We start from the raw sequence: 10,678 nt of genomic DNA on the forward strand, positions 1-10,678 counted from the left end.
AAGGGAAGCAGAGGGATTGACAATGTCCATCACTGTGATGAAGCACTGATCGCAAACTAAATTCAAGAATGTGATGTAAAATATTTAAAGTCTTCAGGATTAAATACTTTTAGAAATATCTGAATAATTAATTCTGAATAATTACTCTTAACATGTTAACAATGTCATTTACAGTGGTTTGATGTGAAATGCTTTGTTCAAGCATTTAATTCCTCTAAAAACTACCTCATAGAAAGTTATTACATAAAATGGTTACCAGTGTGTTTTCTGAAGCCTGACACATTGTTTAATGATAGTTTTAAGACATTTTAACCTAAAATGTATTTTAAAAATAAATAAATAAATAAAGTGTGTGCAGTGTGTTGTAAGGCCAAACAGTACCCAAAGATTTTTTTTTTAATTTACCTATATTGTACCATTGTCAACATGTAAAACTTGTTTTCAATGCATTGCAGACATTGTGACGTCTGGTTCCTAACCTGTCATCATCACTGTAAAGAAATCAGAGTCTGCAAGTTACTAAGAAATTTTGAAACATCGATGGAATTCCCCTTTAACATGTTTTTGTTAGCGGAGTGCAATGGATGCCAAACACATGCCATGTTTGTAATCAGAATTGCCCTTTGTCATTTTCAGCAACCGGTCTACTAGGTCACCAAACAGACAACTACAATCATGAAGTACTTGACTGTGTCGAATGTATTGTTCACATAATATGTTAACCTATAAAAACAATTCTATATTATTTAAATAAAATGCCTGAATGTGTATTTTCATTATCTGCCTAAATTCAGTGTTGACACAAAGAGACATGAAAGCCCATTTATATTCAGTTGCACTCTGGAATCAGTGTTCACCAGCTTAAGTGTATGAAATTTATGAATGTGGCTTTTAGTTTTCATACTGTTTCACACTGTATTTTGCATTCATTGAAAATAATCAATTCATTAATAAAAATTAATTATTTCAACTCTTCAAACTCAAGTGCATCATTTAATGATTTAGCAGTTTTAGCAACACAAATATTAATGCTAAAAGCAATGAGCCTTTCCAGCTGTCAAGACCATTGTTCTGACTTTACATCAGGTGATAGTGAGCTGCAAATCTAGTTTCTGTCATAAGAGTCTTTGAATTGTGCCTGAAGATAATCCACATATACATTTTGTTGATTTTTGATATGATAGAAGTAAACAAAACTTATGCAGCAAACTATTAAAAAAACATTTCTGCAAATTTAACATTAAAAGAAATGGCAGTGAAGGGGAGCTGTGAAAGTCACAGAAGCTCTCCAAAAAAACTCTCTGAGCTGCTCAAATGCAGGCCTAAAAGGCAACCCAAAACCCCAATATAACAGCAAAGGACCTGCAGGAATCTTCAGCTGACAAGAAGTGGTGGTACAACGTTGCTTGCACAAACATGATCTGCATGGAAGAGTCATCATAAGGAAAACTTATCTGCAACATTATCACAGAAGTCTACGCCTCAAGTGTATAAAATAACTTGTAGATAAGCCAGAGGCATTTTGTAAATGAGTGCTATGAACTGATGACGTAAAAATGAAGATTTTTGACCACAGTCACCAAAGGTATGTTTGAAGAAAGTAAACGAAATAGCATTTGATGAAGAAAACACCCTGCTACCTGTTAAGAATGGGGGTGGATCTATAACGCTTTGGGGTTGTGTGACAGCCAAGAATATTGAATCAGAAGAGTTCTGCAAGGAAAAGTGGGTGAATATTCTTAAATAGAAAGTCTCCTAGCTGGCTATAAAAATCTGTCCTATCTACCAAAGGGGTTTAATTCAGCAAAATTAAGGAGTGGCTGAAATTTCTTTCTTTTTTAGAGCACTCAAAATTATAAAAGTGTAATATTTGAAACAAAAGCTGTGCTTTGCAGTATCCCACCTTGATGTTCTAGCCACAAGCTAATATGTCACAAACAATCTATCATGCCAGTCACAATGCAACAATGCAATACAATGCATACACTGTGATATGATGATAATCCAAGATTTTTACCATTTTACTATACTTGATCCCATTAAAAAAGGAGGCTGCCAGAGATTGTCCTTCATTACCAGTCTTGTCACTTTCCTTTCTCACCTGCAGGCCACCCTCATGGCTTTGAAAGGCAAGAGTGATGCTATCATAGTGTTCACCACAGCAGAGCTGACCTTCACAATCTCACTGGTCACTGGAGAGTAAATAGTTCCAGTTAGTCCAGAATGCAGCAGTTAGGAAGCCTACCAGAAGCAGAGGCTTTAACCATGTTAGTCTCACTTTATTATACACTATATTGACTGACAGCTAATTTACACATTGAAAAGGTACTACTAATGATTGAGTTTAACTATTTCAATACAGTATAAAATTTAAAAAATGGTAAAATGTCATTTGAAACTATCACCGGTACATCTATTACAATGGTCTGTTGATTGTTTTTCATGGAAACCAAAAAACAAGAAAACATTTAAATAGTTAATGCCTAGTGTCAGGCTGTCAGATTTTGCACATATTTTTAACTGTGCTTTTGTGTGACGTTGATATTTTGGTTTCAGGGGGCTGAAAATTAAAACATGCCATATTAGGTGGGTTGATGTATCTGATGTCTAGAACCGACTTTTTGTAAAGCTGCGTTATAAAAATTGCTCAAAAGCTCTACAAAACAGACAACATAGTACAACATTTTTGCGTATTAGAGCATGCAAGCACATTGCACATCATTCGGCTTACCTCTAATGAGTCTGTGAGCTTTGAGAAAGACATCGGACTCCAGGCCAGCGCTAAGAGCCATCTCTCGGAGCGAGAGCTCCTTACAGCGCAGAAAGAAGGACATCTGAATGGCGCGGAAGTCATTAACATCACTTTGGGCCATTCCTAAGTAAGTTGATAAAAAACAAATCATCCAAATTACCAAATTGACTTTCGCTAGGGGGAAAACAACACTCAGAAAAAAACTACAGCAATGGCATTTTCATGTTGTAAAAGGAGATGTGATTACATTATCTGTGCGCAAAGAAGCAGTGTTAAAGTCTTCCTTTAAATCCCCTGGACGGCAGGATTCGAACTGCGCAAATGACAGTCAACTTAAATAATCGACAACCATGAACTCCACTTCATAAGACATAAGACATCACAAGCAAAAGGCTGTAGAGCTACCTTTCTGTCTCTGTTGGCAAATCCAGCCAAAAAAGAAATTAAAATTAAAACCATAAAATGTAAATGCAAACCTCTTTCTGCCATTTCTTTTTCCAAACATCTGCGCAAATATCCTGCCAAAACTGAAAATGAAATGAAATACCTACATTTGCAATTTCATGAGCACGAGCCATTTGTGACAAAAATAAAAATAAATGTAAAACAGCTATTTGTCATTTCATTTTAGTCGTTATTCTGGTTTTTCATGGCCAAATCTAAAATGGAAAAGCTAATGGAGAAAGAAAATCCAAGCTTCACTTTGGTTTTGGCTTTTCTTCATGAAATGCAGAATATGTGTCAAAACTAAAATCAAAATGCAATGTTCTTATTTCTTTTTCATAACAGGCTGCATAATCTGACAAAATGAAAATGAAAATGTAAAATGGATAAATCAACAGCAAAGTGACAGTTTGTGATTCAGTTTTCGGCGTGGACGCGCTTTAAGTGTTAGAATGAAAAGGCAAATGCAAAAGAACGTCGGCGCCGCCTGCTGGACATTTACTTTACATTTTCCACTTTTCGTTTTCGTTTTCAAACTGAACAACATGCAAATATATGTTAATTAGCACTGGGTGGAAAATGTAAAGTAAATGTCCAGCAGGTGGCGCCGACGTTCGTTTGCATTTGCCTTTTCATTCTAACACTTATAGCGCGTCCACGCCGAAAACTGAATCACAAACTGTCACTTTGCTGTTGATTTATCCATTTTGCATTTTCATTTTCATTTTGTCAGATATGCAGCCTGTCGTCATGAAAAAGAAATAAGAACATTGCATTTTGATTTTAGTTTTGACACGTATTCTGCATTTCATGAAGAAAAGCCAAAACCAAAGTGACTGGATTTTCATTCTCCATTAGTTTTTTCATCTTAGATTTGGCCATGAAAAACCCAGAATAACGACTAAAATGAAATGACAAATAGCTGTTTTACATTTATTTTTATTTTTGTCACAAATGGGTCGTGCTCATGTGAAAAATGAAATTGCAAATGTAGGTATTTTATTTCATTTTCAATTTTGGCAGGATATTTTTGCAGATGTTTGGAAAAAGAAATGGCAGAAAGAGGTTTGCATTTACATTTTATGGTTTTAATTTTAATTTCTTTTTTTGGCTGGATTTGCCTCCCATATTCCATGATTTAAGTTGTCTGAATAGCACACACACACACACCTCTTTCTCATTTATTCCAGTATTTTTCAGATAAACAAACCCTATGGAGTCAAAAAATGGGCGCGTGCCAACAGTTTGCAAAGCTTTGACTGACAGCAACCAATCAGGGTTATGATTGGATAAATCAAACTCGCTTTCTGATTGGACCAGTTCAAGCTTTCCTATTGGTCCAAAAAGAAGTTCACACAATCAGAAATGTAGCTGTGTTCGTGGGTTTGTACTACCACACTGAAAAACTTCCGCTGTCATACTTGTATGGAGTCAAAAAGGGTCAAAAAGATTTTAAGCTTGTAAAACGATATTCACAAATGTACTGAAATTTGCAGTTGTGTTTGAGAAACATACACGTAATATCCAGATTCACAAATGATTTGGAATCTGCAAATATGAAACCAAAAAAAAAATAATAATAATAATAAATCAAATTCACAAATGCGTAAAAATATTTTTAATACATAGAAATGACTTTTGAATGTGTAAAAAAGATTGGCATTTGTAAATGAAATGTTGTGAAAGCGTGAATCAGTACTACTCAAATTATTTATCTTGTGCAAGACCATAAAATCACATGAAAAGTTCCAAGTGTGACAGTACCATAAATATACATACCTAGATTCCGCGTTGGGTCCAGCCAGGCACGTCAACAGCGCCACCATTTTGGGACGGTCAACATTGGGGCTGTACTGCTTTCAGTACCATTACAGAGTGGCAGTTTAAGAAAGATATTGTCCAAAATTTCAAGAATATTGCACTCAGAAAGTAGGATTGGATTATATAACGGAGGGAACGCAGCGATCCACGCTCATGTTTGTGTGATGCTTATTGTTTGTGTGACGTTTATGTGTAGATACGGCCGTGTGGTTGGTGATGCACAGAGAACCTGTTAATGTGATTGTTTTTCCTCTGGTTTTATATTAAGTTTATTTCATTTAATAGTCTATTCAGGCGATCTTAACTTTATGTAGTAGTTATTTATTTGCAATTATGGTTAATGCTTTGTAGCTAGGTAAGTTTTCCTGCTCCACCTTAAATGGTGCATCAGCCAGCTTCTTGTTCGAAATTTTCTGTTCCACCTTAATTCACTAGGGTATATTTTGGTTTTTCCATCTGAATTTAGATGACCAAATCGTTAGGCAAATTATTCAGTAACTGCATGCAATAAATGTAAATTTTTATTTTATTTATTTATTTATTTTTTGTACAAGCTCCCCTCAAATTAACAGAAAATGTGTTTTATGATTATACACATATATATATATTTATAATTTTTACAGAGCATATCACTGAAGAGACACCATCTGTTTATAGTTTATAGAAAAATAAGTCAAGTTTCAGTAGAAAAAAGTTCAGCTTCTTTTATTATTAGGGTTTAAAATTACACTACCCATCTATTTGACTGGAAAGAAGACAGTTACAGCTCTCATATGATACCCACCTTTTGAATGTAGCTTATGAACTATAAAAAGTTATTAAGAATATGACGAAGTGCGTTTTGGAACCACCGGTGGTCCCAAGAAGTTGAAAAGGTTAAATGGTACATCAGCCAGCTTCTTGTTCGAATTTTCCCATTCCACCTTACATGGTGCAGCTTCAGGCACCAGAAAGTGAATGCTGCACCATTTAAGGTGGAACGGGAAAATTCGAACAAGAAGCTGGCGAATAGGAAGCCAGCTTTAGCTTCGTCCTTCTTACTGTGTTTTGGAGGGGTTTTTTTATTTTAATGTGTATTAAGATTAGAAGTCATTCATTACATTGTAACAAAACAAATTAGGTGAAAATCGGCTGAGTAATAAGAAAGTTGTGGCCGATTTAATCCTGAGACTCGTCATCTCTCAATACAAGTGAATTTGTTCACAAACGGATCTTGACCGCTCCAGCATGGCGGATGCGCAGACGTATCGCCTCAAACAGAGATCAACAGACAACGCGGCATCTAGGCATGTATATCTATGGACAGTACACATCCATGAACACGTCTCCCTTTCTGTTTGTGTAAAGCTCTTTTTACAAGTACGGATTTTTGACCCTGTTTTGCCGGCAAACTGATGGACCAATGGGAAAGCTTGAACGGGTCCAATCAGAAAGCCAGTTTGACTTAACCAATCACAACCTTGACTGGTTGCTGTCACTCAATGCTTTGGTAAATTGTTGGTACCCGCCTCTAATGGCACCTCGACCGAGGGCATATGTGGACATATAATTATCTGATTATAGCAGTATGTTAGGTTATAGAACAAAAAACTATGGACATTTTACTTTGCAGTCAGTTATGTTAATATAATTATATTGTCATGCGGGGCCCCAACTCTGAACGAAGAAACCCCGCGAGGACGGCGGGGAGAGGAGAACCTCAAGTGAGTGGGGGGGGCGGTGCGCGAATCCCGAACACCGCCGACGTGCGCGAGTGACGACGGAGGAGGACGTCGATGACGGCCACGAGAGGCACGAAGGCGGGAAGCGATTCCTGAGCTCGGCCGCCTGGGTCGAACGAGAGGCAAAATAAAGTGGCCTAACTGCGGACCGGACTGCAAATGCCCATAGTTTTTGTTCTGTTACCTAACATTCCACCTTACCTTCCCGTTCCACCTTACATGGTTGCTGTCAGTCAAAGCTTTGCAAACTGCCGTCAAAACAGGGTCAAAAATCCGTACTTGTAAAAAGAGCTTAACACAAACAGAAAGGGAGACGTGTTCGTGGATTTGTACCGTCACACTTGGAACTTAAAACTTTTCATGTGATTTTGGCACAATGTAAATAATAGTAATGATTCACACATTCACAGCGTTTCATTTACAAATGCTAATCCTTTTTACACATATAAAAATCTGTTCTATTCATTTAAAATATTTTTTACGCATTTGTGAATTTGATTTACGTGTATTCAGTTGCCAAAACACAACTACAAATTTCAGTGCATTTGTGAATATCGTTTTACAAGCGCAAAATCTTTTGACCCTTTTTTGACTCCATACTCCTCCTCTGCTCTGCTGTGTTGTTGTCGTGCTGTCACGTGATTCAGCGGCGACGAGAGCAGACACTTCTAGGCTGCAATGACTGAGAGCATGTTAGAGAGAAAGAGGAGCGTTGTGTAGAGATATTTTATGGCTGTAAATGAAAACCTTGCAAACTGTGATGTATAATATAAGAAGGCTGCTAGCTACTGTGGCAACACCAAAACATATGAACATATGAAAAACCACGAAAAAGAGAACGCCGACCTACAAAAGAAACGAAGAGAGAGACCTAAACCCCCGGCACAGAGACAGAGGTCACTGGCAGAGTCCTTTTAAAAAGGCAACGATTATCCAAGTAGCTTATATTATTGTTTTTGAACAAAAACCTCTGACTGAAATTATTATTAATTTTTTTAAAACATTCGTTCTCCAGTAATAATTTTGTGCTCTTTGTTTATTTTACAAAAAGCCGGAGAAGTGCAATGCAATGGAGAAATTATATCTTGTTATTATTTAATTGTTCCTAAACGAAAACACAGACTGAGAGAAAGAAGAATGTACGTTTTAAAACATTCACTGTTCTCCAGTAGTAAATTTGTGCAAAATTCATGTTTGTAAATTAAGTTCATTACAGTAATAAAAAAATGCCTAAAAACCTGGCTGTCCTGGGTTTTAACATGCACATGATTAACTAATTAAAGCAAAAATCACAGAATCACTTGGTGGTCATGAAAATGTATTCAGATTTAGCATATTGATGAAAGATTCACCTCATTGACCATGACACACTGCTCTCCCCTGCATAAAAGTACGTAAACTGTTTTTATAAGTAAAAAGTATCAGTATCGCCGATACTGGCCCTATATTTACTTGGTATTGGATTGATACCAAATTTTGCAGTATCATTTTGCAGTATCGAGCGCAACTGCTGAGCAGTCCATTTGTGTTTACATAAAGGAGAGCAAACTGTCCAGTGACGTTAATGAAGCCAGGGCATTTCACTTCATAGCAGCGAATCTGTTATTCATTTATAACCTACATGAAAAAATTCCAGTTAGCCTGCTATAATGACTGTTTCTCTAAACATATTATGGGTGAAGTTAAAAAAAAATTAAGTTGCCGAAATAAATATACGGATGAGGAGATACACTGTTACAACCTCCTGAACGTCTGAAAATGTTAATCCCTAATTTTTTTTTGTCCATGATGGTTAGCACTTTAAAGGAATGTGATGGACAAATCACAATTATACAATCTTCCTCTTAGCCCAGATGAAATCATGAAGACATGATTTCTTGGGTGAAATATATTTTTATTATAAAAACCTGAGTTTGATTGCAAAAATGTTTACTTGGTTACTATGTATGCATCGTGTAAACTCCTCAGTTCACAGAAACTAAGCTGCAAAACAGCCTGTTTTGAATTCAATATGGATATGCTATCTTAACCATAAACACAGATGACCATATGTCTATTCAGCCTACAGCAGAACCACCCATTCATTTGGTGTTTAGAAATTGCCAGTTTATTAGACACACTGACCACGTTCACACGTTTTACATTCTGATGAGTTTGAGTTTCATCACTGCCCCTGAGAACAATCACACCAATTATTTCAACAGTAAAGATGGCTCTCTGTGATTTTCCAGTGTCATGGACTACATATACTGGTAAGGATTGCCTGTTATAATATCCAAATTACAGTGTATCATGCGTCTGAAATGTGCATGAAAAGGCCCTCTTTCCTATGCTTTAATTTTTACATGAAAATAATTTAGCACATCTTTAACAGGGAATACACTTAAAACATGGCATTTTTCAGAAAACTATTTTTTTTTAACATACTGAAAAACAAGTTTTTCCTTTTGTGCATTTTCATGCACACCATGCAAAAATGAAAAATCTCTTTAAAAAATGTTTTTACACCTTGCAATAAACTAGTGCAAAACTTTTAACTTAGAAGATGCTCTACAAAACATGGCTCTATTGAATTTAGCTTTTCTCTGGAGAATGGATTGGGGGATTGGTTGGGAATTCAGAAAAGGCTGCTGGTGGACTGCAAGAACACTGGCATCACCACATGAACCCTGTGAGGGTCCTGATTCCTGGCTGAAGGTTAGTGGCTGAGCCACATCCTTGAGAAAGTGGGACGGAAGCCAAATTGTGGGGGAAAACTGGAGATTGGCTAAGGTTGTTAAAAGGTGGAGGGTGAAACTGTCTATAAGGATGTGAGAAGGTTGGGCAGAAGCTATAGGGGTGGTTTGTCTGTGTGAGAGCCTTTGTCAGCAGTGTCCATTTTAATTTTATGCTCATGCTGTGCTTTATGCATATTGAGAAGAACATCTGTGTCATCATTCTTCAGGGCTTCAGCAATTTTGTATATGAAGACTTCCAACGTTTTCTCCATTTTGCTTTTTCTCTTCCTTTTGGTAAAACTTTGAGCCCCTTTTAAGGTGTTTTGAAAAGACCTTGATAATGTCAGTTTCATGAATTCAGTTTATGCTGCCATGTGTTATTCTACAAGTAATCAACTTTTTGGCAAAAACTTTGTTATTGTTGGTCATTTACCTCTAGAGCTGTTGAAGGCTGCTGTTCTTGCTGTTGACCTTACTGATTAGGATGTGCATGCAGGTCATTTCAGGACGCCAGTTCATTTACATCATTTACATGACAGATTTGAGTCACTTACCTAAACGAGTGTGAACCATCGTGTTAGAGAGGTCAGATCCAAGCAAAAAATCAGATTTGAGCAATGAGGCTTGTAATGTGAATGTAGCCCATGTGACTTTGGCCTGATAGTTGGTGCTAGGTGTGCATTTCTCTGTAACAGATTCTGGACGTTTCACCTACAACCATGTCAATGGTTTTACAGAGAACAACATGGAAAACTACCAATGCAATTAATAAACAGGTTGTGGATGAGGGATCAAAAGAGAATGACAAGACTCATGCAAGCAAACAGACAGACAGGCCATAACCAGGCAAAGCACTTCTGAATTTAGAATGTTGGGATAATGTGTCAGAATGCACTACTAATTGTACTATTGCTTGAAAGCGCTAACAGCTAAAGCCCATGTTGGGCACCAACATGGCCAAGATAAAACAAGTGCGCTATTCACTCATTTTCTTTCATGTCAGGGTTGTTGTGACTTCGGTTTTGCAACATCTGCTGACCTTTGAATTGCCTTCTGGATTCTAAGACCCATTTTCCTTTTTTCACTCAGAGGCATATCATTGCTGTCCAAAGAGAGCTATACAACAGTCCAGCTGCAAAAGGAACACAGTGATCCCAAATTAATTATATTAATTTGGATGTTTTCCATCTTGACACATTTTAAATACATTAAATGCATCTTAT

The sequence above is a fragment of the Colossoma macropomum genome, unplaced genomic scaffold, assembly GCF_904425465.1.
Source record: "Colossoma macropomum unplaced genomic scaffold, Colossoma_macropomum, whole genome shotgun sequence".
Taxonomy (NCBI): domain Eukaryota; kingdom Metazoa; phylum Chordata; class Actinopteri; order Characiformes; family Serrasalmidae; genus Colossoma; species Colossoma macropomum.